The following is a 25,059-nucleotide window of genomic DNA, read 5'->3' as shown; positions in this document are numbered from 1 at the left end:
ATGAGCAGATCTGTCCTAACAACTCAGCTCAATACAGATGCCCTGCAGAGGTAACTTCCATACAAAACAAAGGAATTTTTGTTAAGCTATGAGCTGAAAATAATTGCCTATCAATAAGAAGTACTCATCAGTAGACTCATAATACTAATATTATGGATGGAGCTGTGTATATTTTAAAAACAAACTCGTGATTAGAGGAAAGATTCTAAGAATCTTTGCTTTTCTCTATAGATTTCTAGTGTAACTTCACAGAACAAACCCTGATTGTTTATGTCAAAGCCTGAAAAAAAGAGTGGGAAAAGTAAAAGTGATTGATTCCTGTTCAGTAGTGCATGTAATCGTTAAATGCTTACCCATTTCACAAACAAACAAGCAAGATGTCAAGCAAACAAGTCTCCAAATTGTGGTTTTGCTGACTTAGATAGCAAAACACTTACTCTTGGTTTGATTCTCCACTGTCCCACAGTAGTTTGATTTATTTTATTTTTCCTGGTTGCGTGAAACACCAATGCTAGGAAGCATTAAAACTGAACAGCAGCACAAGTCGGTCTCCTGAACTACCAATTGTTTAATTGAGCCACACCTTTTAGGAGAATGGCTTTAAAACCTTGAAAGAATATTGAATAAACCTGAAACTGGAGAAGGCCAGATTTGATCAAAATACATGTGACTCATCTACTTTATCAATATTTTATGTGAGGAGATAGTGTCATTGGTAGGAAAGTACTGTTCCTACGGTTCTTGATTGAAAGTTCTGAAACTAGAACTCGTGATTCCCTCTCTAGAAGATGCTCTGCTCATGAACTGTACAAATCGAAACACAAAACCTGAGCAGAAAAGTAAACCTGGAATTTGGATTACTGAGCCATAAAACTCTGATGCCTTTTATTGCTGTGACTTACCTGCTACTTGCTGTGACCATAAAAAACTCCACCTCTATTTACTTTAATCCAATATGACCTGAAACCATCCATCACCATTGCATCTTAGACACTAATTAGTTCTTGGTGTTACTGAAATTAAAAAATTCTTATCCTCAGCTTTTTTTAGTGAACAAACATTTCTGAAGTTATTGGTAGTCTTTTTTTCTCCCAAAGTGAGCATGTAATTCCTTACTTGTGATAAAATACTGTCAAGTCATGAGATGATCAAGTTGTAACACAAATTTGGACATTGTCATCTGAAACTATCAGTAACTTTATGACTTTCTGTGGATTGCAGCAGTGTTTTTAAGTCCAACTGCGATTCATGTCTGTCACAGAGCAGGTCAGAGATTTCAGCAGAGAAGCCTGATAAGCTGAAGTGCGTGCCCAAACCTGTTACAGTTCTTTACCCAATGGCCAAAACCAACCACAAATCTTTCTCTTCTGTCATCTTAACCCTTAGCAAGAAACAAAAACAAAACAAAAAAACACAACAAAACAATAAGAACAGCTATTTAGATTTATTATGTTTGTAATTAAGTTGTCTTAATAACTATGCAAAGTACCCTTCTTCTGTGCATGTTTAAAAGCCATATCATTGTGGATAAAAAACAACTCAGTTCTGACTCCTTTTAACTCCAGCATGTGTTTTGGTGCCAAGACTGCTGTAAGAGCTTCCTCTGGGCTCTGTTTAGAGCATGTGCAATCAATGGATTACTTTGCCAAATTCTTGCTGGTTGTTTTTACAAAGGAAAGCTCCCATTGGTTTTGATTGCTAAATCTTTTTCATTTTGGCTTGCATGGAAACATCTGAAAAAGGCATTACTGAGCAGATGCAACAGAAATAAAATGTGTAAGACAGTGGTTCATAGAGAAAAGACAGATCTAATAGAGATCCCTCAAAAATTAGTCGTGTCTCAAAATCCACAGAGAAAACTGATGTATTCTGCTTTTAACTTCTGCATTAAAAAAGCATATGACACTTTGAACCATTTCCAAAATTTCCAAGCTTGGTAATGCCCGCATGTCAGACATTTGGTAGTCAAGTACTTCTCCCAAGCTATGAACAGCAGCTCTGGAATCTCCAGATTTGCTAAAATACATCTTACAAAAACCTCGGCGGTGTGTCAGACTTCCTTCATCAATCTGAACTTGTTTAATGAAGACCAGAGGGAAAAAAACACAGAGGAAATTCTGAGTAAATGGCATCAATATTTATCAGCGTCTGTCTTGGCTACGCAAGAAAGGAGACAAGCTTGACACAGAGCAAACAAAAAAAGCCCCAGTGGATTTCCGTGTAATCCATCACATTAAAGACTATCCCACACAGACAAGCGGGGATGGTACTCTGCTTGCCACAGCGTGGAGGGTTTCCACAACAGAAACAAGTACCAAAGAACTGCAGCACAAAAGGAGGTCAGAGAACTAAGGAAATGACTGTTAATATGAGAGATTTCTGAACATTAGATGACCACAGAGAAGAAGCTGTGTGTTTGGAGATGCCAGCAAAGATACATTGGCACTAGAGTCACCTGATGAAGATCCCACTGCCGGCTAGGAGGCTAATCATGAAATCATGTGACAGGCAGCCTGTAGAGCCCCAACAGGAGCAGAAAACTTTGTTCTCTCAAGCTATCATAGCATATGGTTTCTGAGGAACATGCTGTGCTATTTTTTTTTCTTTCCCTTCTTTCTTAAGCTGTAAATGTTTTTGTTCAGAATAGAAGTGCGGAGTGATGAGAAATGTTTTGGGAAAGATTTCTGTTTCCAAAGAATTCATGTACTTTGTGATTGTGTGGGAAGGAATATATTTAAGTTCCTGCAGGAATTAGAACTAGGGTCTGTGGGGAGAATTTAAATAAGGAGTCTCTTCTACTGAAAGAGGCGGTCTGTGCCCTATCAGAGTTTTTAGGCTCTGCCTTTACGGGATACACAGAAGTAACAGAGCTGTAGTATTGATGGTGAGTACTGCAAGATGGTGTCTAAGGAAAGGCCCAACATGGAAAATCAGTAGAACAATATTAGTGGCAGGAGTTCAGCTGCAGACTGTTATAGAAGATCTGCCTGTCAGAGTAAACAGATAAAAGGCTTTGAGAATCTGAAAAAGACTTATCAGTTATCTGCATGGTACGAAAGCAGGTACTCTTCAGCTATCTGGGCAAACTTCTGAGAAATGCTAGAAAGGAACTGACTGGTGAAATGGTAACAGTGACACAGGGAGATTCTGCAGACAAATATAGGCTGTGATGTAGAAAATCAAAACGTAGAACCTTAATACATAACTTTCTGAAATGTACTTAATACTGCATGCAGTGCCAGAGTTGGAGAGTTAGCTTCAAAATCTGCAGGAGAAAGGTTTGAAAGTGATTGTGAAGTGGGCGGTGCACAGCACACCATGCCTAAGAATCCTTGTCCTCTAGTTACTTTAACTGAAGACCTGCCCGCAGAAACCTATATGCCAGATTTTCATCTTTCCTTTGCTGTGGGGCCAGTGCACAATGGGATATGATTCACCATCAGCAGGATCTTCCCCTGAAGTATTAGGGGCACGTGTAGCTGAGAGGTTGCAAATGTCAACCCTAAAGGAAGGTGTATCTAGTAATGTTAGTTTTGCCTGTTTGTTTTTACCGTAGGGGTAAGTAACGTTAAAAAAAGCCATGGGCAAATCAACAACATGCTTCCAGACCAGTATGAAGTTTCATTGACCAAGACACAGGAATACACGTAGAGCAGGGAAAAGAGAGTGAGATATTGCTGCTTATTTGGTAAACAGTGAGTTGAAGGGATGAGTAATACATTTATCATGTAGATAAGCGTAGTCCTGTTGTATTTTGTGTAAGATACAGCTTTTGGTATGTAAAATAAGGATATGCTATCTATATGAATGCTGGTGTGTTGCTGAGTCACAGCCTTAATATTCCTTGCATGATTGCATGCCCAAAAAATACTCAAATTTTGAGTCACCTAGGATGTTTGGTGTTTAATTACATTAAGTCCATTAAGTAGCTTAGGAAGGATTTAATTCTAATTTAATTTTGTCTGACCAGCTCCAGCTCTGTTTGGCAGCCAGGCCAATCTTGCTCAACTCAGCGGAGAATAAATAAAACACTATTTCTAGTGTGCCCACCAGTACGTGCTATCCAGGTTTTATCACTAGTCTGGATTTCTTACTGTTTTTACCCTGAATATTGAATCACAATCCATAAAACTGAACTTTATAGTTCTAAATGATTTTTTTAAAATGCCTATTTCAGCTTCTGCTGCTTGTCTAAAATTAAAAAAGTACAACGCAGAACAATATACTTCTGAAGAAAGTTGTACAGTATTGCTTCTAGATATCAAAATAGGCCCATGCAACTGTAAATTGTGTTCTGAAAACATTATAGTACATCTCCTTCCCCTGAGAATGATGAATATTGCAGCACTTCCGAAGAGAATTAACTCTTTCTCAGGCACAGAGTACAATATTATTTGAGGGAGCAAAAGATAAAAAATAAAAATCCACAGAAACAAACAAACGAAAAAAAACAACAAAAACACCTCAAGAAAAGAGCATCTTAGCATCTTGACAGCCAGAGAGAAAAAGCTTCCTTCAGAATCCTTTTGATTCTGTCCTCCCGCAAACTGATTTCACAAACGAAGAAAATAAATAACTGTCGAACTACTGCCACCTACAGTCTGGCTGTAAAAATGCCAGCTTTGGGAAGAGAGCAGAGGATGTAATCGACTCTTAGTCGTCCCATCAGAAAGCACTACAATACAAGACTAGTGATTTAAGGTACGTTCGAGATTCACCTAAGGATCCTGAAATGCCTCTGTGGAGATCTCATCACTTATTTTTCTAGCTTGCATTATATTATAGTTGAGTTTTCTAAACGTAAATGCTAACAAATTATGTCCTAAAATTTTCTTAATTTCTTTTCCACGTGTTGCAGCAACCCATTTTTATAGACACTAGATGTTAATATGAATGAGTTATTGCTGATATGAGGCATGTCTTGGGAAGTAGCTTCTAGAAGGCTTGGTTGAGAAGAAATGATGCTCACAGTAGCTGTCTCTGATCTCCCTGTCACTGGGAATGCAATAAGTTGAAGAAAGAAGCAATCCAGAAGCAGAGTCCCAATAAATCACGTATGTAAGAATTACAGAGAGTGGGAATTTAAAGCTGTTCTCTTTGGCAAGTTCCTTGTTACTGCCAGTAAAAACCCATTTTTTTTTTTTTCTTTCTTCCCCACCCTTTTTTTTTTTTTTTTTTCTTTCTAGTGAATGTCAGCCAATACTCGAAAGATTTAGTCTTAGGAAGTGAGGAGACAGCATGTACTTAAGGAAATAGTCATCTGCCTTTAGGGATAAGAAAATACTCAAAACTGCTCAGATCAGTTACACGATACTTTTTCTCCCTCCCCCTACCCCTTTGATTATCCAGTGTGCTGAAGATATTCAAGTGGTGGTACTTGTGCCTGTGTTACTTCTGGAACAAATGTAATGACACATACATTTTTGTGAAGCCTCTTTATTAAAGATGTTATTTCACAACCTGCTGTGTTTTTTTGTTTGTTTGTTTTTAGGCTTTAGGCTACTGTAATAGTATGTTCAGCTCCACTTGATGGCGATATAAATATAGAAAGCATGGGCTAGTTTAATTCTGCTAACTATATTAGCTCAAACTTCAACTGTTTTAAAAGTTTGTCAGACTGTAGCCTTCTTTTCAGGTATTTATAAATAATCAAAATCAACTCAGATAGTCCTAACTTGTCAAGTAGGGTTAAATTTTTCACTGGCTTAAATAACGATCACTTGTATAGTTATATGTTTTGCAAAATGATGGAATCCTTTTCCATAATCAGAGCACACAAGTAAGAAATTGAAGCTAAGCCTACAGGACAACGTGTGCATTCTCCTGGCAGCTACTGCCACTGCCTTCGTCACAGATGCTGTAAGCTTTTGAGGAGAAAAGTCAAGCTGTGAGCAATTCTGGCATTGATGGGTGAGGTATCTGTGGCATTGAAGTGTCTTCTCATTGCTCTGATTTTGATAGTAAGTTGTATCATCAAATAAGCCAATATTAATTGGAAATTTGGGATACTTCAGGATTCAACTCACTTCCTATCTCTTCTTTTGGTAATGAAACAATTGTTGAGATTATATATAGAAAAACAAGGATGATTCCTTGAGGTTAATGTGCTTGGACAGCATGGATACAGCTCCTACCTCTGTGACAGTCTGTGTTGCATGCAGGATGCGAGCCAAGGCCAATAGAAGGACTTAGACACATCTCTTACTGGAGTTAAGTGGCTGCTAGGCACTTGACTTTTATTGCAGATTTGTCCCTTAATATTTTATTTTATTTTTTTTCTTTTTTGAGGGTGGTATTTCTTTCCCATGCTGCAGTTTTGCATTTCTAGTTTGCTGAAGCTCTTTGTTAAGGGCTGTTTTTTTACCAGTGTGGAGTGAGCAGCAGTATCCTAGTCAAAATGGGCAGCAAGATATGATAATCTATAGGAGTAGTGAAAATCACCACACCCAGCAACAGGAGAGTGTTAAGATATAAGCTTTCTGTTCTGTGCTTTGACGTATTTTTTTCACTGACAGAGTGGATGGGAAACTAGATTAACATGCTTTTCCCAGAAAGCAAAGGGCTCCTAACTCAAACCTATGGCAGCTTCTGGTGGTCTTATGTGTCTTCAGTTCCCCAGTATATCTATCAAATAGTAAATGATCTGTAGAAAACAAACTGGGAATGTTTTTGAACTCGTGTCATTCAAACTCTAATGCAAATAATTTCAGGCCTTTGGATTTTGTTGTTTAGTACTGTGAATAAGTGATTCATGATACCTTACTTCATCTGCTCTAAACCATAATGAAAAAGCATTGCTGATGTCTTGCACTTATTTTAACATTTGTTTTTTGTTTTATTCCCCCTGAATAAAAAGTCAAAGGAAATAGGTCCTGCAGAAATTCAGTATTGTTTGTGTATTTAAGATATGTTCTTTCTATCCTTTGATGATACTAGAAAAATTATCTCCAGGAAAAAAAAAAAGGCTCAACATTCAGATGTACTGTCCAGAAGAAAACAAAACTAATCTGGAAAAATACATCTAAAATACAATCATCTAATAACAGATTTTTCAAATATCAGTCAAACAGTAAGTGAAGAAAAGCACAGTACTTTACTTGTACCGCTTGGTGAAACTTGTCAAGTATTTCTGTACCTAATAATGAGGATTTGGGGAATAGATATGATTTGTGAGGAACTTACGTAAGTTGTTGCACTCTTCAATATTTAATTTTGATAGTTGGGTAGACAAACCACAGTTTGACCACTATTAAAATTATGTTTGTAAGTATGATTTTTTTGTTTTATTTTTTCTGACTGGGGAGATTTACTATAAGATACTGTAACAAGTATCTTCATCTGATTTCTTGTGCAAGGCACATTAGCTACTTACATTTATCTTCAGACAGTGTTTTATTTTTTTAAAAACAAAGATTTCAGAGACTCAACTGGAAACTGTACTCTCATTCCATGACAAAACATACCCTTTTGCCTTCTCTTGGCTTTCTGAAAAAGATTTACTGAGCATTATGCATTTCCAAATCCTGTCTCACAAGCTGAAAACTATGTATTATGTAGTTATTTAGCCACAGACAGCACTTCAAGCTGCATATTAATCACTGCATTGGTTTATGTGTATGCAAATCTGCTTAGCAAGAGTAAGTAGGTGACAGTGCTAAAATGCATATGCTGTGCTTGTGTGTCCTTTGCAGTTGTATGGTACCATTTGAAATAATATAATTTCGTTGGTAAGAGTTGATAAGAAGAATAAGATGTGATGAATGTTGCCGTGAGATGGTTGGGTGGTAAAGCACTTCAAATCACTGAAACAATGGTAAAACAAAGATGAGCTAAGAGCTCTCTAAGCAGCAAGAATAACTACTTAGGAAGTTATAGACATTTCAGTTAATTTCCTTTCCTCCAGAAAATATTCAGAAATATCTTTCTCCTGAAGTTTCAGATCCCAAACTCAGTAAGACCATTGTCTTACTGACACCAAGGTGTATTAGGAGGTGTGAGTAACAGAAATGGTACAAGTCATAAGCATGCTTCTGAGTGATCTAACACCTGACACATCTTAGGACAGATCATGCTGCAAAGATTAAAATATTCCTTAATGTTGGTTTAAACTACTAGATCTGACTGTAAGGATAATCAACACCCTTGATACGGAATTTTCAGCATAAGATTTAAAGTTTTCACTACAAAATCTACTCAAGAATCTCAAATATGTTTTGAACTACAGCAGTGAGGGTTGTTTATGGGGTAATTGGCTAAATTAAAGAGTCAAAATGTATGCTTACATGGAGCATATGTTAAGTAGCTGTCTCTGCTTATTTCTTTTTAAAGACAGGAGGTTTGAATACTTTATTTGCTAGCATGGGGGACTGGTTTACCTGAAGTGAAGCTCTGAGATATAACAATTTATTAAAAACTGCTTTGTGAGCAGAAATTGAACCATTCCATTTATGGGGGGGGGGAAAAAGAAGTTGGTTAAGTATACTGTGCTTCCTATGAAGCAGAAAGTAACACCAGCAGTATATATTTTAAAAAAAGAAATATGGAGTAAAGCTGTGCACTCTCTTGGAATTATTATGAAAATCCTCAGAGAGGGTGAAAAAGGCATGATGAGTAAGAAGTAACAGAACTGCAGTTGCTGAAAGCAAAGCACACTTTCCAAGTTTATTGCATAGAATTGGATTTGTTCCAAAATTTATTTGTAAACATTGATGAAATTTTACGAACTCCTAGACAGAAGTTTTCTTGTGCCTGTTTTTGGGAATGAAAATCTTGTAGTCCAGTTTTCAGCATTTCTTATAAAATGCATGCTTTCCTGTGTTGAAGTGACAAACATACCCTAACAATCTTATAAAGTAACTGATTTAATTTTTGTGTTACTTAATTTGTGCATCTGATTATGATAATTATTTTAAGTTTAAGGTAGTCAAGGTAGTCCTACAACTTGACAAACAACAGATGCTTTCTCTTTCCAAGAAGTATCTCCCCAGTTCATAGATCGGAAAACCTTTGATCATATGTCCTGCTGAAGGTACAAGGTAACTACTTCAATAATTTAGTAAACTGTTGTTTGAACAGATCAAAGAGTTCCAATGCAGAAAGCTTCTATGTGACGTCTTCTTGGCATACTGTTAGTCTCACTGATGTGCATAAATTAGTGCAACTTTGGAGCATTATGGAAGAAAAAGAAATGAGATTTTCATAATTTAAACGTATCTCTATACAAAAATACTATGATGCAGTAGCACAAGACGTTTTCATTTCCCCATGACTTCATGTGTTCTAGTGTCTTCCCTTTGGTTGGGTTGTGAAGATTCTATTGGGAGTCATAACCTAAAATTGTTTTTGATGTTTGTTTGCTAAACAACAAACACTGAATATGTAGAGATTCTCAATCTTAACTGTATGTGTTTGCTAGCTTACAGTATTTCCAATCTGGAAACATACAAAGGGTTAGTTCATTTCCTCATGAGAAGACTCCTGTTTTGTATTTAAGCTGTTATATGAACTAGCTACATGCCTCACAGGACACTGTGTGGTTTCACCACCAAAAGTTCAGTTCTTTTTCCAAAACTCAATTAGGTAGATGTGTCTGTTCTGAAATGTGAAGAGGTAGATATTTTGATGGAGGGTACTTGTTGTAGCAGCAGAGATAAACATGTCAAGACCTCTCTCCTGCTGCTTCATTGCTGCTGCTTTCTAGGTTTGTTGAGCACATACACATCTTACTTTCATCAGGGAAGGGACAGTATAGAGCTGGATAATTGTTTATTTTTAGCAAGACAGAATAAAATCGAAAACTGAGATTCAGTAACTGAGTCTGGGGCAGTAGGTTTAGCAGGATGAAGATTAAGTCTCAATGCCTGGGCTCATAGAGATATGTCAAACAGAGAAGCTCTGTCTTCAAGCTGACTGGGAATGGAAAATCTCTTAACTAAGTGCTGAAATTTTTTTTGAAAGCCAGTAACCAGTAACTGCAGCTGTTCTGTTGACTGCACAAATGAGCTGGTACAGCCTGTGCCCTTATGTGGTTCCTGGTATCTAGCAGTTGATCTGATTGTTTCTGGTTTTAAGGAGCCGTTCTGCAGTTCAGGTCAATGTTCTTTGCAATGACTTATATATAAAAGAGGGAAAGTAATAAAGCTGTATTGTGTTTGTGAAGAAGCCCGTTGTGACCTTGTAGTGTAAAATTATAGAATGGCTTGGGTTGGAAGGGCCCTTGAAGATCTAGTTCCAAGCCACCTGCTGTGGATAGCATAAATCAGGCTGCCCAGGACACATTCAGGCTGGCCTTTAGTGACTCCAGGGTTGAGTCATCCACACATTCTTTGGGCAACTTGTTCCAGTGTCTCACCACCCTCTGTTTCTAATATTAATCTAAATCATTCCTCTTCTAGTACAAAACCATTCACACTTCTATCTCTATCAGACCATGTAAAAAGTCAGTCTACCTCCTGTTTGAAGGCTTTCTTTAAGTACTGGAAGGATGCAGTGAGGTCTTCCCAGAGCCTTTTTTCATCCAAACTAACTAAGCCCAGCTCCCTTCAGTTTTCTTAATAAGAGAACTGCTCCAGTTTTCTGATCATCCTCTTAGCCCTCTCTTGAACCTATTCTAACCTGCTCCATGTCTTTCTTGTGTTGAAAGCCTGGACACAGTACTTCAGTTGGGATCCCATGAGGGCAGAATAGAGGGTGACAATTGCCTCCCTCACCCTGCTGACCACCCGTCTTTTGGTGCAGCCCAGGATACTGTTGGTCTTCCAGACCGCAAGTGCACCCTGCTGGCTTATGTCAAGCTTCTTGTCCAAAAGAGCCCCCAAGTCCTTCTCTGCAGGGCTGCTCTCATTGAGTTTTTCTTTCAGTCTCTAGACATATCTGGGATTGTCCTGTTCCAAGCGCAGCACCTTACACTTGACCTTGTTGAATCTCATTAGGTTCCTGTGGGCCCATTCATCAGGTCTGTCCAAGTCCTTTTGGATAGCATCCTTGTCTTCTGTTGTATCAACTGTACCATTCAGCTTAGTGTCATCAGCAAGCTTGCTGAGAGAGCACTCAACCCCACTATGTTGTTGATAAAGAGTTTGAAGAGCACTGGTCCCAAGGCTGACCCCTGGAGGATATTACTCATGACTGGCCTCCACCTGGACATAGACCCAGTGACCACAGTCCTCTGGCTGAGACCATCTGGCCAATTGTTCATCTACTGAATAGTCTAACGTTCTCTAATCTTCAAATCCATGTCTCTCCAATTTAGAGATGAGGATGTGGTGCAAGACTATGTCAAAGGCCTTGTAGGAGACCCAGGGAGACAACACCAGTTGTCCTTCCTTGTCCACAGATGCTGTCACTCTACTGTAGAAGACCACCAGAGTGGTCAGATACTCTCTGCCCTTGGTGAAGCAGTGCTGACTCTCTCGGATCATCTCCTCATCTTGCATGTGCCTTAATATAGCCTCCAGTGTAATATAAGATTGTGATATAAAATCAGGAATACAACTTGATTCTCCAGTGTTGGAAGACAGTGATGAGATGCAAAGTATCTGGATTTCTCCCTCTTGCTGTCAACGAAGACAGTAAGAAAGATTTGAAAACAAACTTACTCATTCAATCCCTGCTGCCTGATTTTCTATGCGTTTTGCAGTGAGTGGTCTACCTACAACACAGTATACAGAAAAGTGCTGTTTCCTGAAGATGGTTTACATGACATGTAAATCTAGCTATATCGTAATTTGGTAAACTTTCACCAAGGTTTAGTTTGAGTGCAGTTGTAGTAACTGAAAGGCTGAAGAGAGCATATGTAAGGAACTGCTGAATGCTGACTTAAGCTAGCAAAGCTGTACACCAGAGTAAGCATTTCTACTTTAAATCTAGAAGCAAAATGCCAGGTTCATTTACATGACAGGAATGTTTTCTAAACCAAGGCATCTACAAAATGCATCTGGAAGTTTTGTTTATGCAAGCTGTAAGATGTATTTCCCAGTGATGATGAGTCACAATCATGTCGCTAGCGATGCAGTCATAGCTTGCAGTCCACACACAGACTCATCTTGGCATACTGGTAAATGTATGTAAAGTAATCTTTACTGGTTACTGAAACTAGGACAGATAGAGGCATCTGAAAAGCCATAAACTGAGTCTGCTTACGTTGTCAATTTGATTCCAGCATCCACATTATTATAGCTGGAGGAATGAGACAACAGGAGAGGAAGTAGTGCAAAGCAGAGGAGACAGTAGAAACCCTTTTTGGTTCAGCTGAGGTTGTGGAAAAGGTGTTGGAAAAGGAAAGGAGGTGGTCTGACAGAAAGGATTCTGTGGAATTGGACCAGAGGAAGCACAGAGCACTGCCAAATTTCTTGAGAAAATCTTCACAACAAACCCCAAACTCCTGTTTTATGGCGTTTGTTGAAATCACCTTTTCCTCCCTCTGAGTTGCTGTGTTTGTACAGAGAAAAGGCCATAATAGGGACAGCCAAGTTTTCAGTTGTCCAAACAAGTCAAAGAGTTTCAAATGATCCTTTTAACAGCATGTTTCTTATAAAACATTCAGCACAGTCTGATTATATCACTAAAAACAAATACACAGTCAGTCATAAGGCCAGAGGATTAGTTGCAGTGCTGGTGTATCAAGAACAATATCAGAGCTGAGGGAACTGAAATACTCTAGCACTTGGATATGTGGTAATTAATGGCTCCTTAATAAGTACTTGTTGAAAGACTGAGAGACTGGGTGTTCCCTGTAAGAACTGAAAGTCATTGCTTGTGTGACAGAAACTGGGATCTGAATTCATGGCTGATTTCTTTTGTTAAGCCTTTAGTTCCTCAAAAAATGTAGTTGCCCCACACCTCTCTAGCGTTTATCCATGTGCATACTTAACTGTGTCTAGCATGGATGTACAATGGTAATGCAAAGGCCTTTTCTACCCTACCTGCCTCTATCCAAGGTGTTTCGGAAAATTGGATTTTCTCAGTTTGGTCTGAATGTGTATGCTGCCCATGTGCTTTTGAGAGCCTTCTTAAAATTAGCTCTGAAAATAAACCAGTGCTCCTCTTTGAAGGTATTAATATCCTGGTTTCTAACTTTACAGCATGGTTACTCACTAATTAGGGATAGCTTTCTGTGGATTAGTAACTGTGCAGTGTCTAACCAGAATACAAATGAGATGTATTAGCTCTTGCTACAACAAGAGTAGAATAACTGTTGTTGTGTGTTTAAATTAAAATCAAAATGAAAAAAAAAAAAGCACCCTAGCATTTGGTGTCTATACTATTAAAAGAAATCTGCTTGTATTTACTGTGATTTCTTTCACAGTTCTGCCCCATTTGCAATTCTATGGTTCTAAAGTAACTTTAGTCCACCATATGGAGTCTCAGGTCATTGCAGGGTGTATGTCCCATTTATGCTATCATAAACCTTGCATAATTTCTTGTTTGTGCAAAGTACATGTACAATTTTGGAATATAAATATCTGTTATCTATGTAGCTTATAGAGGCAAAAATCTTTCTGCTTTGAATCTTCTTGGAATTTTTGCATAGCTGCAAATAATCCAGTGTGGTTGTGACCTAAGAAGCATACATTGTAGTTGCTGACACCAATGTGCCAGTTCCTTAAAATGCCTGTTTTCAACAACTGTGCTCTGTCCAAACAGACAAAACATCAGTTCCACGTGGGATGAAAGCATCAGGATTTTTATGGTTAATTTTGAGAAACACTATCTATATGATTTGGTGGTCTACATGCAGAGGTCTCCTGATAATATAAATCTTGTTTAGTGTAAGTTTAATGAGCAGGGATTAGCATCAGTCCAGGGGAAACTGATATGTTAAAAGTAGATAAAGTTGGCTGAGAAGGCTTGAAATAACTTCACTGATGTTACTGCTCATCTCTTCCTGATGATGATAACCATGCTTTGTGCATTGCTATCTATATGTAATTAAGACGATTAGTTTAGTAAGCTGTAGTACAAAGGGATTTAAATGGATAACTACCCTTTCTTGCTTAAGTTTAGCCCAAAGTCAATAGATGAGGGCTGCTCTTATGCTAGTGTTCTGAAAACGTGTGAATGAGAGAGAGCAGGGGGAGGAGGAGGAAGAATTTGCCTTGCAGCTTTATGCACTGCTTAAATGTGGGATCCTCAACATTAAAATACGAGTTAGGAAAAAAAACTCAGTTTTGTGATGGATTGTCTATAGCTTTACTAGCAACTTCAAAGGGATCTTATCTGTTAGTGTAGGATCTATAGGGTTGCAGTTGTTAAACAACAGAAGAAAAAAGCCCTTCCTGGACTTCATTTAGGGGAAAAGCTATAGATCTCTTGCCTCAAGTCAGATTTGGAGCTGCAAGTAATCTGCACAGCATGATTTGGGTAGTTCATGTAATTTAGTCTGTAATGAGCTGAAAGATAAGGAAGGGACATCCTCTGAGTTTTCTGGTAAATATTTGGCTATGCTTAATTTCAAATGGATTTTTTAATGTTGATGTTCTAGCTTCTGTGAAAGAGCCTGCAACTACTGGCAGACAGCATAGTTTAGAGCAGCCTGTGGCAGTTTCAAGACTTTGAAAATACCAAAGGGGTTTAACACCTTTGCATCATCCAGATTCTTCCATGCTTTCTGTGAGCTGACCTTCTGACTTGCAGCCGAGTTTTCATCTCCCTGCAACTGTCTGCATGCTGGGAATGCTGCCAAACTCTAGCACCTGCCAGGGCAAAACAAACTGCATGGGCGCAACCCATGCTGCTGATCAGTTGGTCACTGGGATTTAAGGATGGACGGGCCAAGAGGACAGCTGTGAATCTTCCTTTTATAGAAGCTGTGCCATGTATTCCCTGATGATGCTATAACTAGACTGAAAATCAATGCCCTAACAAAATAAATAAATCACTTAGAGATTAAAGGAAAAATTGCAAGACATCACTGCGTGAAATGTTTGATTTCATACAGTTTGCTAGGGAAGAAATGACAATGCTATTTAAAGTAACATCACACTGATTTGTCTCAGGATGATTCCAGATCCCTGCTCAGCAGCACACTTGTTTACTAGATCTTCCATTGATTTAAGTTCCTGACCTTCCTCTCTGTCCTACTTCTTCTAACAGGTAACTATGACTGCAGTGCGTCTGGTATCCATGTCTGTCTGCTGTCTCTGCACATCTTATAGAAATGGTGAAACTGATTTGGGTTCTCATTTTCCAGTCCCTACAAATCCTGTCTGACAGGAGAGAAGGAGTTTTTGTTTGTTTTTAGTGAGGTGAAAGCTTAGTTTCCTTAGTGTTATTAACATCTATGAAAATAGTGTGAGAAGAATATTGATTATTGTAAGCAAATGCAGGGATATAGCTTGTTAAAAGCAATTGATATGGTTATATTGTAGTTGTTCCCAGGCCTGGTCATACACTAATGTGCTCTGCGATTAGACTGCTACGTTAGTTTCCAGATACCTTGTTGCTGTACATATTTTTTTGTGATTTATAACATAAATACTCTTTCCCACTCCATTTTAAAGAAGAATTGGCATCCCTGTGAGAGCTGTGCCTTTTCATTACTGTTTTCCTCACTTGGCATAATAATGCAAGCTAGGTCTTATGAAAACGTTTTGTTATCCATATCTTTAAAACTTCATGCTTCATTGCTGTGTAATTCCTCTCTAATGGAGGCCATGAATACAATGACATGTATTTGTGTTAAAAGCAACTAAAACCAGTAAGAACTGGACTTATCGCTTCTGTTTTGATGTACGATCCAGGCTCAGATACTGCACTAAAAAGCTGTCAATCCAGAAAAGCAGTAATGGAGTCTGTGGCTTTGCAGTGCTGACCAGGAGTAAGGAACTCTTTCTACCAAAGTTTGTTCCCTGCTATTCCTTTCATTCAACTTCCATTTGGCTGCTTTGCTTCAGTTGTTTAACTTTGTTGATTTGACAATCAATAACGTTGATCTGCTATGATAGTTTTTTCTAAAGAAGGAGCAATTAGAATTGTTCACTGGCATCCATTTGGAAGGGTTTCAAACAAATGTAGTTAGTGACATCAAATGAAAATAATGTAAAATCTGAAGTTTAAATCAGGAATTTGAAATGGCTTTAAAATCAGAGCAATTGTTCATTTTTAAGAACTAACATAAGTGTTAATGACAGTTTCCCGATGGAAACTTATTTTGGATAAATTATTTGGAAGCATTTCTGTCACTTAACAATCTTTCTTGAGTGTTAGCAGTTGTTCACAAGCATGGAAATAACTTTACAATTAATATTAAAGTTATTCTATTCCTTGAATCTGGTAGCAGAAGATTAAGACTTAACATTATAATCAAAACCCGTGTGCTTCTGATTTGTGTAAAACGATTATATATTTGCCAAGTGCTTCATAATCAAGAGTCAAGCAACTCCTTTTACGTCATTAAAAAGGCCAAAAGGAAAATTGTGGGTGTGTGCAATTGAATACAAGAACCTTTGCTGGCAACATTAGTAAATTTTGCAAATCAGTTGTGTTAGAGCAGGTATTAGTCATAGCATTTTTGCATCATAAGGATAACATCTCTTCCCTGTGTTTCTAATAGCTATCAAAATGTCTCAGAATAGGCGTTTTTGTTTTGCTTTTTGTCTTTGTTGTAGGGTTTTTTTGTTGTTGTTGTTGTTGTTTTTTAATATAAATAATGACATAACTTTCAGCTTTCAATTCACTCACCAGAAAATACTCCATAATAAAAAGTACAGAGAGGAAGCTAGATGCAAGGGACCCAGGAATTATTGCCCTTGAATGGCCTCCGTAATGTCCTCTCTCTTGTCAAAAGGTTGTGGCATAAAGCACTAAGAATAAGTTATTTCTCCAGCTGCATCTTCCTCCGCCCCTTGTACTCTCAGGACAAGGAGGTTTTGTTTGAATTTTAAACACTCTCATGTTACTAACGAGTGAAGTGAAAACTTTCCTCTCTCTGTTCTTCATTATAAGGAGAAAAGAAAATAACATGCCTGAGAAAATGAAAGTATCGAGATGCAAGTATCTAAGTACAGAGTCACAATGTTTATGTAGTTGACGCTGTGATGGAATCTCTTCTCCATAAGCAAAGGTATGTATTCTCATCATTAGATGATCTGCATTTTGTTTGTTATTTATTACATTATTTATTTATTACATATTACACTATTATAGTTATTACACCTAGCTAGATATAAGTTAATCCATTTTGAATTTGTATGGTACATTTGTTACTCATCTTGAATTGCGCCATTATTTTTCATCTTTCATTATTTCATTTTTCATTTTTTCATTGCAACAAATATTTTCAACACTTCAGTGAAGAAAACATATGATGATAAAATGCCAGTAAAATACTCTTGCAGAATGAAGCATGTATGACATTGCTTGGTAATATAAGGGTTTAGAAAATTCCTAAAATATCACAAAATTGGTAATTTCACAGTGCAAAACCTGTGTATTTTGTTGGTTTTTTAATGATATAATGTGAGATACTTTAATAATGTTGTTCAAAGTCTCTAAGTTTAGAACTTGAAACTGCTGTAAGATACGCCAGTACAAGGAAACTTATCTGCTCTTAATAATGCTCTCTCTACATATTAACAAAATGCACTATATTATTCTGCTGAGCTTACTAGCCCATCTGTAATGGACACTGTAGGGGAAAAAAAAAAAAGGCTGTTTTTGCTCTCTTAAACACTTCTGTTTCTGAGAGCCTCTGATGTTACTGGTTTGTGTGAGATTATTTTAGATTTGTCAAACACCATCTGGGTGGCTATGCTGGGACTTGGTATCATATTTCCTATTGTGCTCTGCTGGAGATGATAAAAGCACAAAAACATCAGGACCACAGCGGAGATCCATTTTTTAATTCCTCTTGCAGTGTAGAAATTCCTCTTCCCTGTCCCTTCCCACTCCCAAACACAAATAATTATCTCATGCTTTCCAAATCCTTCCCTTTCTATTCCTTCCATGCTGTGAAATCCTAAGATCATGTTCTAATGCTCTGCTTTAGCTGGTCTTTGGAAGAAAACTTGTCTGGCCTCTCTGCAGTTGCTGCTTGACCTGATAACAGCTATTTCAGTTGTGTGTCAGTTTTGCCACGCATCAAATTCTTTGCTTACTGTTTATCTCACACTTGTCAGTGATGAATGTGTCCCTACAAATAACATAATTTAAAAGTCTAGATCAGTTAGGGAGCACCATCTCTTACCTGTGTTTAGGGATGTGTTGCTAGAAATAGGAGGTGCTTGTGCTTCTCCCACATTACTGTTGATTTTTTTTGTCAGCCAATGTTTAACCTGGTTTCTTACCTCCAAGCAACAAAACTACAGCGTGTCCTTAAGTAATAGGGTTTTTTATGTCCTGAAGTGAATTCTTCTAAAAACAATCTTGGTATGGTGCTTAATATACCTCTCAAATTTAGTCTCATCTTTTATGCTTCTCTCATTTAGAAATTTAATCCTATAGACTTCACTGCCTTCTTGAATAGTAATTACACAAAGATTTTCTGTAGGGGCTGGTGTGAAGTATGAGTTGACACAGGATTCCGTGCACTTGTTTATATTTAAATCATTGTTCTTAACTATTTCTGAGCAGCACTTTCCCAATCTATAAAAATAAATGTAGTATTGCCTTTACTAGCAGAGGTTTGTTTGTTTGTTTGTTTTTGGCAGATCTTCACATTCAACTCCATAGTCCTGATATCCTCAGATGGAGGTCATTTTTGAGGTGTCTTCTGCTGCTAAACTATTACTTCAATTGCACTTTTGTGATGTCTGAAACTGTGCTAACCTACAGGGATTACATGGTGAATCTTTCTTTCCTAAAGAACCATAAGCAACAGCCAGCAACTATGTTAGGAATTTCAACCACTCTGGTCAAGCAGTAAACTGCGAATTATTTACTTATGAAGCTTTCTCACTGGTTATGCTGTGCTCTTCTATCGTATGGTCGTTTACACTCACCCTCCAGAGTGAATCATTGCTAGGACAGTTGCCTAAGACCATTTTTTTTTAACTTGCTTTTTTACACTTAGTGATATTTGCTCAGAAAGTTGTTTAGTTCTTCCTGCATGTGTGCTAAAAAATATCTTTACCACCCTTTGAGTCCTAAGATCAGTTCGTGCCTGTATGGTTTGACAGCTGTACAGGTGGATTTAGAGAGTCCATTTCCTTATCTATAGCAATTTATCATCTGCCTCTGAAGCTTAAGGCCTAGAAATATTCTGTATCCACAGGTATACCTCACAAGCTCATAAACACAGGGAATAAAGTGACATGAACTCTTATATTTCCTTACTCCTTGCTGGACTTGCTTGAGAGGAAACCTTTTGTATGCTACGAAGCAAATGGGCCGTGGAGTTCTCTTAATTCTCCACCTACAAATTATGTTTCTAATTCATCCTCTGTTCTGCTTTGCCAGAGAGTTTCTTTTCTGTTTTCTACCAGAAGAGATAAATGGACCCAAAAGACTTAAAGTATTTGATCTTCTGAAACCTTTGAAACTGTTAATTGACTTAAATTGTTATGTTAGTTAATTGTTAAATCCTCCATAGGATTTTAGGTTTAGGGTAAGGAACCAATGTGAGAATTGAATTCTAAAGTCATCGATTCTCACACACTTCTTCAGCTGTCTTTGCTACCATTAACAATACTATTGGTATTGATATAATTCTTTGATTTCTTTTGTGATTTTTTTCATCTGACCTTAAGTTGTAAATTCCTGAGTCTTTTTTTCTTCTAAATCTTTAACTTGCTCAGGAAATGTGCTCCTACTAAATGTTTGCATAGTGTTATCCTGTAGCCCTTTCAATACCCTCTGTGCCACAACTGATTGTGAGTATGCCTTGGAGGCTTGTGGTGGGTTTTTCATTCGATTGAAATGCCTTTTTTTAAGGCTTGAGGCACTCATTTCCATGTTTGAGATGTGATAAACAAAACCAGTGGTTCCATGGAGACAAACATGCTACAACATCCAACTCTAGCACTAAATAAAACTCTTAAAAATAAGTGTGCCATGACAAAGTTACATCAGAAATTCTAACATAAACGGTATGTTGTCTATGCCACTGTACACATGCGCAACTTTCCTCTGGTGGTAACTGAGAATGCTAAGGGAATATATGAATTTTCTGTCCTCTCTTACTTTGCTCAACTGAGGGAAATGACTTGCAAAATAAAGGATTGTGGGAAAGGTGAATGCTAAAACACTCTTTAATTAGAGAGGGAAAGGAGAAACTAGTATATTAAGATAGGCAAACAACTACTTATTATTGGAAGTTTAGTTGCCCTCCTGAGAAACCCTAACAGAAGGTGTTGTTTGCTTTGCTGTTGTTTTTTTTCCCTCAATAAATTCTCATGGAGTCTAGAACGAGGTGGTACAGAATTCAAATCTATGTATTGATTTTTGTGTGTGACTGTGAACATTTGTTCTGCAGTTCTGCTCAAATTGCTAAAGGAAGACCCAGCATCAGAATTATCTTTTGGCAGTGCTTACTCCTCTCCAGTGATTTCTAGCACACATTCACCAGCTCAGTTAAATCCCTGAAGTCAGGTGTATTCATGCCCTAAGTGAAAGTGAACTGAATGTTGGAAACAGTAAGAGCTCTCTGTTTCACTGGACTGTATATATTGCTTTGTAGATGACTAATGTTCTATAACAATGGAAGTACATAAGATTTTCCTATAAATTATCTCATTGTAGAATATTCTAAATACCTCGTGTGTTTATGCACACTCATATTTAATTAAATATAAATGGAAACGTATTCCACAGTTGTGTGAACTAAATCCATAGTAATTCATACACATGGTGCTTCAGGTTTCCATAATCTAAAGATTAAAAGAAATTGCCTCAGTTTGGCCTAGTGTGCTCCTTGGTGTATTAGAGGCTTCACCTTGGCACATACAAAATCCAAACTTGGTGAGCTTGCCTACAGGCAAACTTCCACCTTTTATACTTATAGTTAAGGAGTAGCTTGATAGCTACTGAATTTATAAGTTACAGGTCTACTTACAGACTAAAAACTAGAGATGGCACTTGGCCATCTCAAAACTCAAAAAAAATTTGGGTTGACACTAGAAATATTACACGTTATTCTATTGCTATACCTCAGTTCCATAAAATAATCATGACCCTATGGAAACAAGAAGGGGAGAGATGATATTTCTGAAGTACCATTAGAATTGTATTTATTTTCCAGTGAACAGCTATGAAGTGAAAATTTTTTTCATCTACACGCCTCTATTAAAAAGTACTCACATTCTTGATGTGGTTAAGGATCTTTAAATATTTCTATATATTTGTACTTGAAAACAAAGGAATGAAGATTTTCATCTCCACGTTTTATTACAGAGAAGTTTTTAAAGATACTTGCTTAAGCAATATTTAGTCCTAAGGAAAAGGTTGATTACATACCTCTGATCAGAAACTGAGTATTTTACAGTTTTACGGAGACAGAGCTAATGAGCTGGCTAGTGGGAGGCTGTAGAACGAGTAACGCCTCTTGCTGCATGGAATATATTGCATAATGTTAATCTTTTGCACAAGCCAAGCTTCTTAAGGTGGTAAACAATATTCAAATATGCAGTCTCACGCTGAGCAGCCTCAGAAAAGAATCTAGCTATGGTTGTTTTACCATTATTTCTCTCATAGCTTGAGATCCATGTCATAGCTCTGACACTTGTAATTCTCTATTAAACCATTAAATTACAAAATCAAACTATTTTGCAAAACTTGAGATTCCACTTTTCCTTTTGAATATTTTACTGTACCATTGTGGCTTAAAGGAAAGATCCCCTTAATTCCATATTTTCAGAATGTTTTTGTATCATTACAAGGATGTATTTCCGGCACCAAACCCAAGCTTTCAAAAGTGAGTCAGGATCTTCAAATTGATGATATTTAAAAACTTTTTTTTTTTTCCAAATCATAAGATTAAACCAAAGCGTACTTTCTATTTTTCTTATTTGGTTTTGATTCTTCATAGTATCATTTGAGAGTGTTCCCCAAATTCTTTTTCAGTATTTGCCCAGAGTTCAGGAGAGCTGCAAGAATCCTGAACTGGTAGAAAACCAAGTATCTACCTTAGCATGCTAGTAATCTCTAATCTGTCTATGAGGCATGGGAAGTTACATATAGTTGCTGTGATCATTGGAGTCTTCTTGGCCAAGCTGAATATGAACAAATAGAACTGTTGAGAGATCACGTAAAGAAAAATATTTTTGGGGGAAAAATGTGTTGGAGGTGTCAGTCTAATATTTTTAAGTATCTATCTAGATACTTTGAAATATCTATTGCCATACATCGTCTCATTCAAGCATGTGCAGTTAAAGGATCTCATTTTTAGTCCTATTTAAGTAGCTAATCCAACAAAGAGAAAAGGGGTGCAAACAGTAATGCAAGGAAGGAGTGTGTCAGTCTTACCTGCCAAAGTATGGGATTATGACTGCTATTTTCAAGTAGATTATTTCAATTGGTTTGAATAAAAATAGACACAGATTCCTCTCCTCTCACTTTGAGAAAAGAAAGTAAGAAGATCACAAATCACACTAGCTTTGATGTGGAGCTACAGCTTTACTGAATTTCTGAAAACAAAGCCAATTCAAAGAGGATTTGGGCCTTCAGGAGATCAGGGAAGCTGACTGACATCTTGAGCACTGCCAGTTACCATCTGCTGTGCTGGCACCTGGTGCTGGTTTACATTTGACAGTAACATTACACAGGTGTGAACAGAGTGGGAAGCAAAACAATGGTGAATCAGGACCGTGGAGTACTGTTGGGAAATATTTGTTTTACACTGTACAAAAAAAATTGTTCTAGCTGTTTGAGAGAATTTGGCTCTGTGAGAATTTGGCTAGGCCTTATCAGGCTCGAGATGAGCAAAGATCAGACTTCCTGATTGATTCCGTACGTCACAGGACTACATAAAAAGTCTGAAGTAATCCTTCAAGTGCTATATAAACAGTTGGGAAAGTACATGACCTCAGGTCTTGTAAGATGGCACTTAAGGCCATGGTTCAGTAGGCATGGTGGTGATAGGTTGATGGTTGGACTTGGTGACCTTTTTGGTGACCTTGGTCTTTTTCAGCCTTAATGATTCAATGATTCGTGCAATCTTTTTCAGTAATGACCAGTTTAGGAACCTTTTTTTTCTTTTCAAATAGAGCAGTACGAATGCATCATTCCTTGAGGAAAAGTGTTGGCTGTCTCTCAAAAATAGAGTAGGATTGTCATTCTGTAGAGGATCAGCAACAGAGAATAATTCTGAATGGAATTATCCAGCAATTGCTTGAACTTTTCAGCATTATGCAAATATGAGTCTAAGAATGAATACAAATCTGAATTCACTTAATTACATTAATTTAAATAATCCCTTATATTTCTGATTAAAAAGGAAGTCCTTGAAAATTAAGTCAATTTTGAAATTAACCCTTTGGTCCTGCACTACAGAGCACTGACAAATCTTTCTGAGGCACCAGTAGCCTGTTTTGATGTAGCTGCTTTAGCCCATGTGCTCAGTTCCAGTTTATCTACTATTCATAGGGAACACTTCAATATAGAGACTTTCAAATTTCAGAATGCCTTCAATAATTAGCTATGATTAGAGCTGTGTTTAGAAACAGACACACTCAATATCATGGTTTAGAAGGATTCACTTCACCTACTGAAAGAAGAATCATAGAATCACAGGTTGGAAAGGACCTACTGGATCATCTAGCCCAACCGTCTTCTCATTACCACTGCTACCACAAGCACTAAACCATATCTTGCGGCTCCTCATCCAAACGCCTCTTGAACACTGCCAGGGATGGCGACTCCACCACCTCCCTGGGCAGGCCATTCCAGTGCTTGACCACTCTCTGAGAGAAAAAGTTTTTCCTAATGTCTAATCTAAATCTGGCACAACTTGTGACCATTTCCTCAGGTACTGTTTGTTGCCTAAGAGAAGAGGCCAAACCTCATCGCAGCCTCCCTTCAGGAAGTTGTAGAGAGCGATGAGGTCTCTCCTGAGCCTCCTCTTCTCCAAACTAAACAATCCCAGCTCCCTCAGCCGCTCTTCATAAGACTTGTGCTCCAGATCCCTCACCAGTTTCATTGCCCTTCTTTGGACACGTTCCAGAGACTCAATGTCTTTCTTGTAGTGAGGAGCCCAAAGCTGAGCACAATACTCAAGGTACGGCCTCGCCAGTGCTGAGTAGAGGGGGATGATTACCTCCCTGCTCCTGCTGGCCACACCATGTTGTGATTCCCTTTATAGCAGAAAAAAACTTGTGTTGATTTTTCTTGAAGTTACCAAAAACGCACATACATGTAAGCAGAGTCAGGGGTAGGGTGGAGTATCTCCAGCCACTCCTTTTGGTTCAACTCGGGCACACAGTGCTGTCATTTAGAACAATGGGCAGCTGGGCTGGACGAGGGGCTGCCTAACCTCCACTCGCCCACCCCCAGGGAGGCATGAAAGCGGCTCAGCTGCTCAGGCTCTGCCATTCAGAAAGAATTTAGGTTTTTCAATAGCAGAAGTTCTGTGGTTGTTGCACTCTGGATCTTTCTGTTAGTTAGTTATACTGAGCTTTTTCTTATTTATTTTTTCCTCACTTGTTTGTGCGTTGTGATATGAAATTTGTGAATCATTCATCCAAATGAGTGTAATTGAAGTATCTTAACCGTGCCTGCATCACAGTGCTGGTTCCCTGCTGGTACCCTGCCTGCTTGGCACACTGTGCAAATGCTGAGTTTAGAAAATTTGGAATCAGGGACAGTGTCAGCTCATCCAGTTCAGCATGTCTCCACAGAGGTCCTAATGAGAATCTGCTTTAAAAATGTAACTTTAAAACACTGCAGTGAGCAGTGTCAATTCAAAGAGAGCATGTGAAACTCTGTATCGGGGAGTTACAGAGCAACCTGCACGACTTGTCCAGCTGCTGCCTCTCGGCCGCGGTCCTGCAGCACGAGGACTCGTATCTTGGGTGACTGCCTCGGGAATATCCCTGCGGCCGCTCACGACTTCCCTCGTTTGTTCGTTCGGAAGGCCGCGTGGAACCACGGATGGAGCTCCGCTGTAGAGGCGCGCTGCGCTGAGCGGCG

The 25,059-nt window shown here is 38.1% G+C and overlaps 1 long non-coding RNA gene across 1 annotated transcript in view; it reads left to right on the top strand.

Moving 5' to 3' along the window:
- Window positions 1-20,875, top strand: part of LOC104910733 — a 28,510-nt gene extending 7,635 nt beyond the window's left edge. Inside the window, exons 2-3 of the long non-coding RNA XR_793372.3 lie at window positions 16,945-17,062; window positions 18,648-20,875. This is a non-coding gene — a long non-coding RNA (uncharacterized LOC104910733). The remainder of the gene's footprint in view (window positions 1-16,944; window positions 17,063-18,647) is intronic.
- The last annotated feature ends 4,184 nt before the right edge of the window (window positions 20,876-25,059 follow it).

Source organism: Meleagris gallopavo, chromosome 4, assembly GCF_000146605.3.
Source record: "Meleagris gallopavo isolate NT-WF06-2002-E0010 breed Aviagen turkey brand Nicholas breeding stock chromosome 4, Turkey_5.1, whole genome shotgun sequence".
NCBI classification, from domain to species: Eukaryota; Metazoa; Chordata; class Aves; order Galliformes; family Phasianidae; genus Meleagris; species Meleagris gallopavo.
The sequence above is the reverse complement of the archived record's forward strand: the minus strand, read 5'-3'. Positions and strand labels throughout refer to the sequence as shown.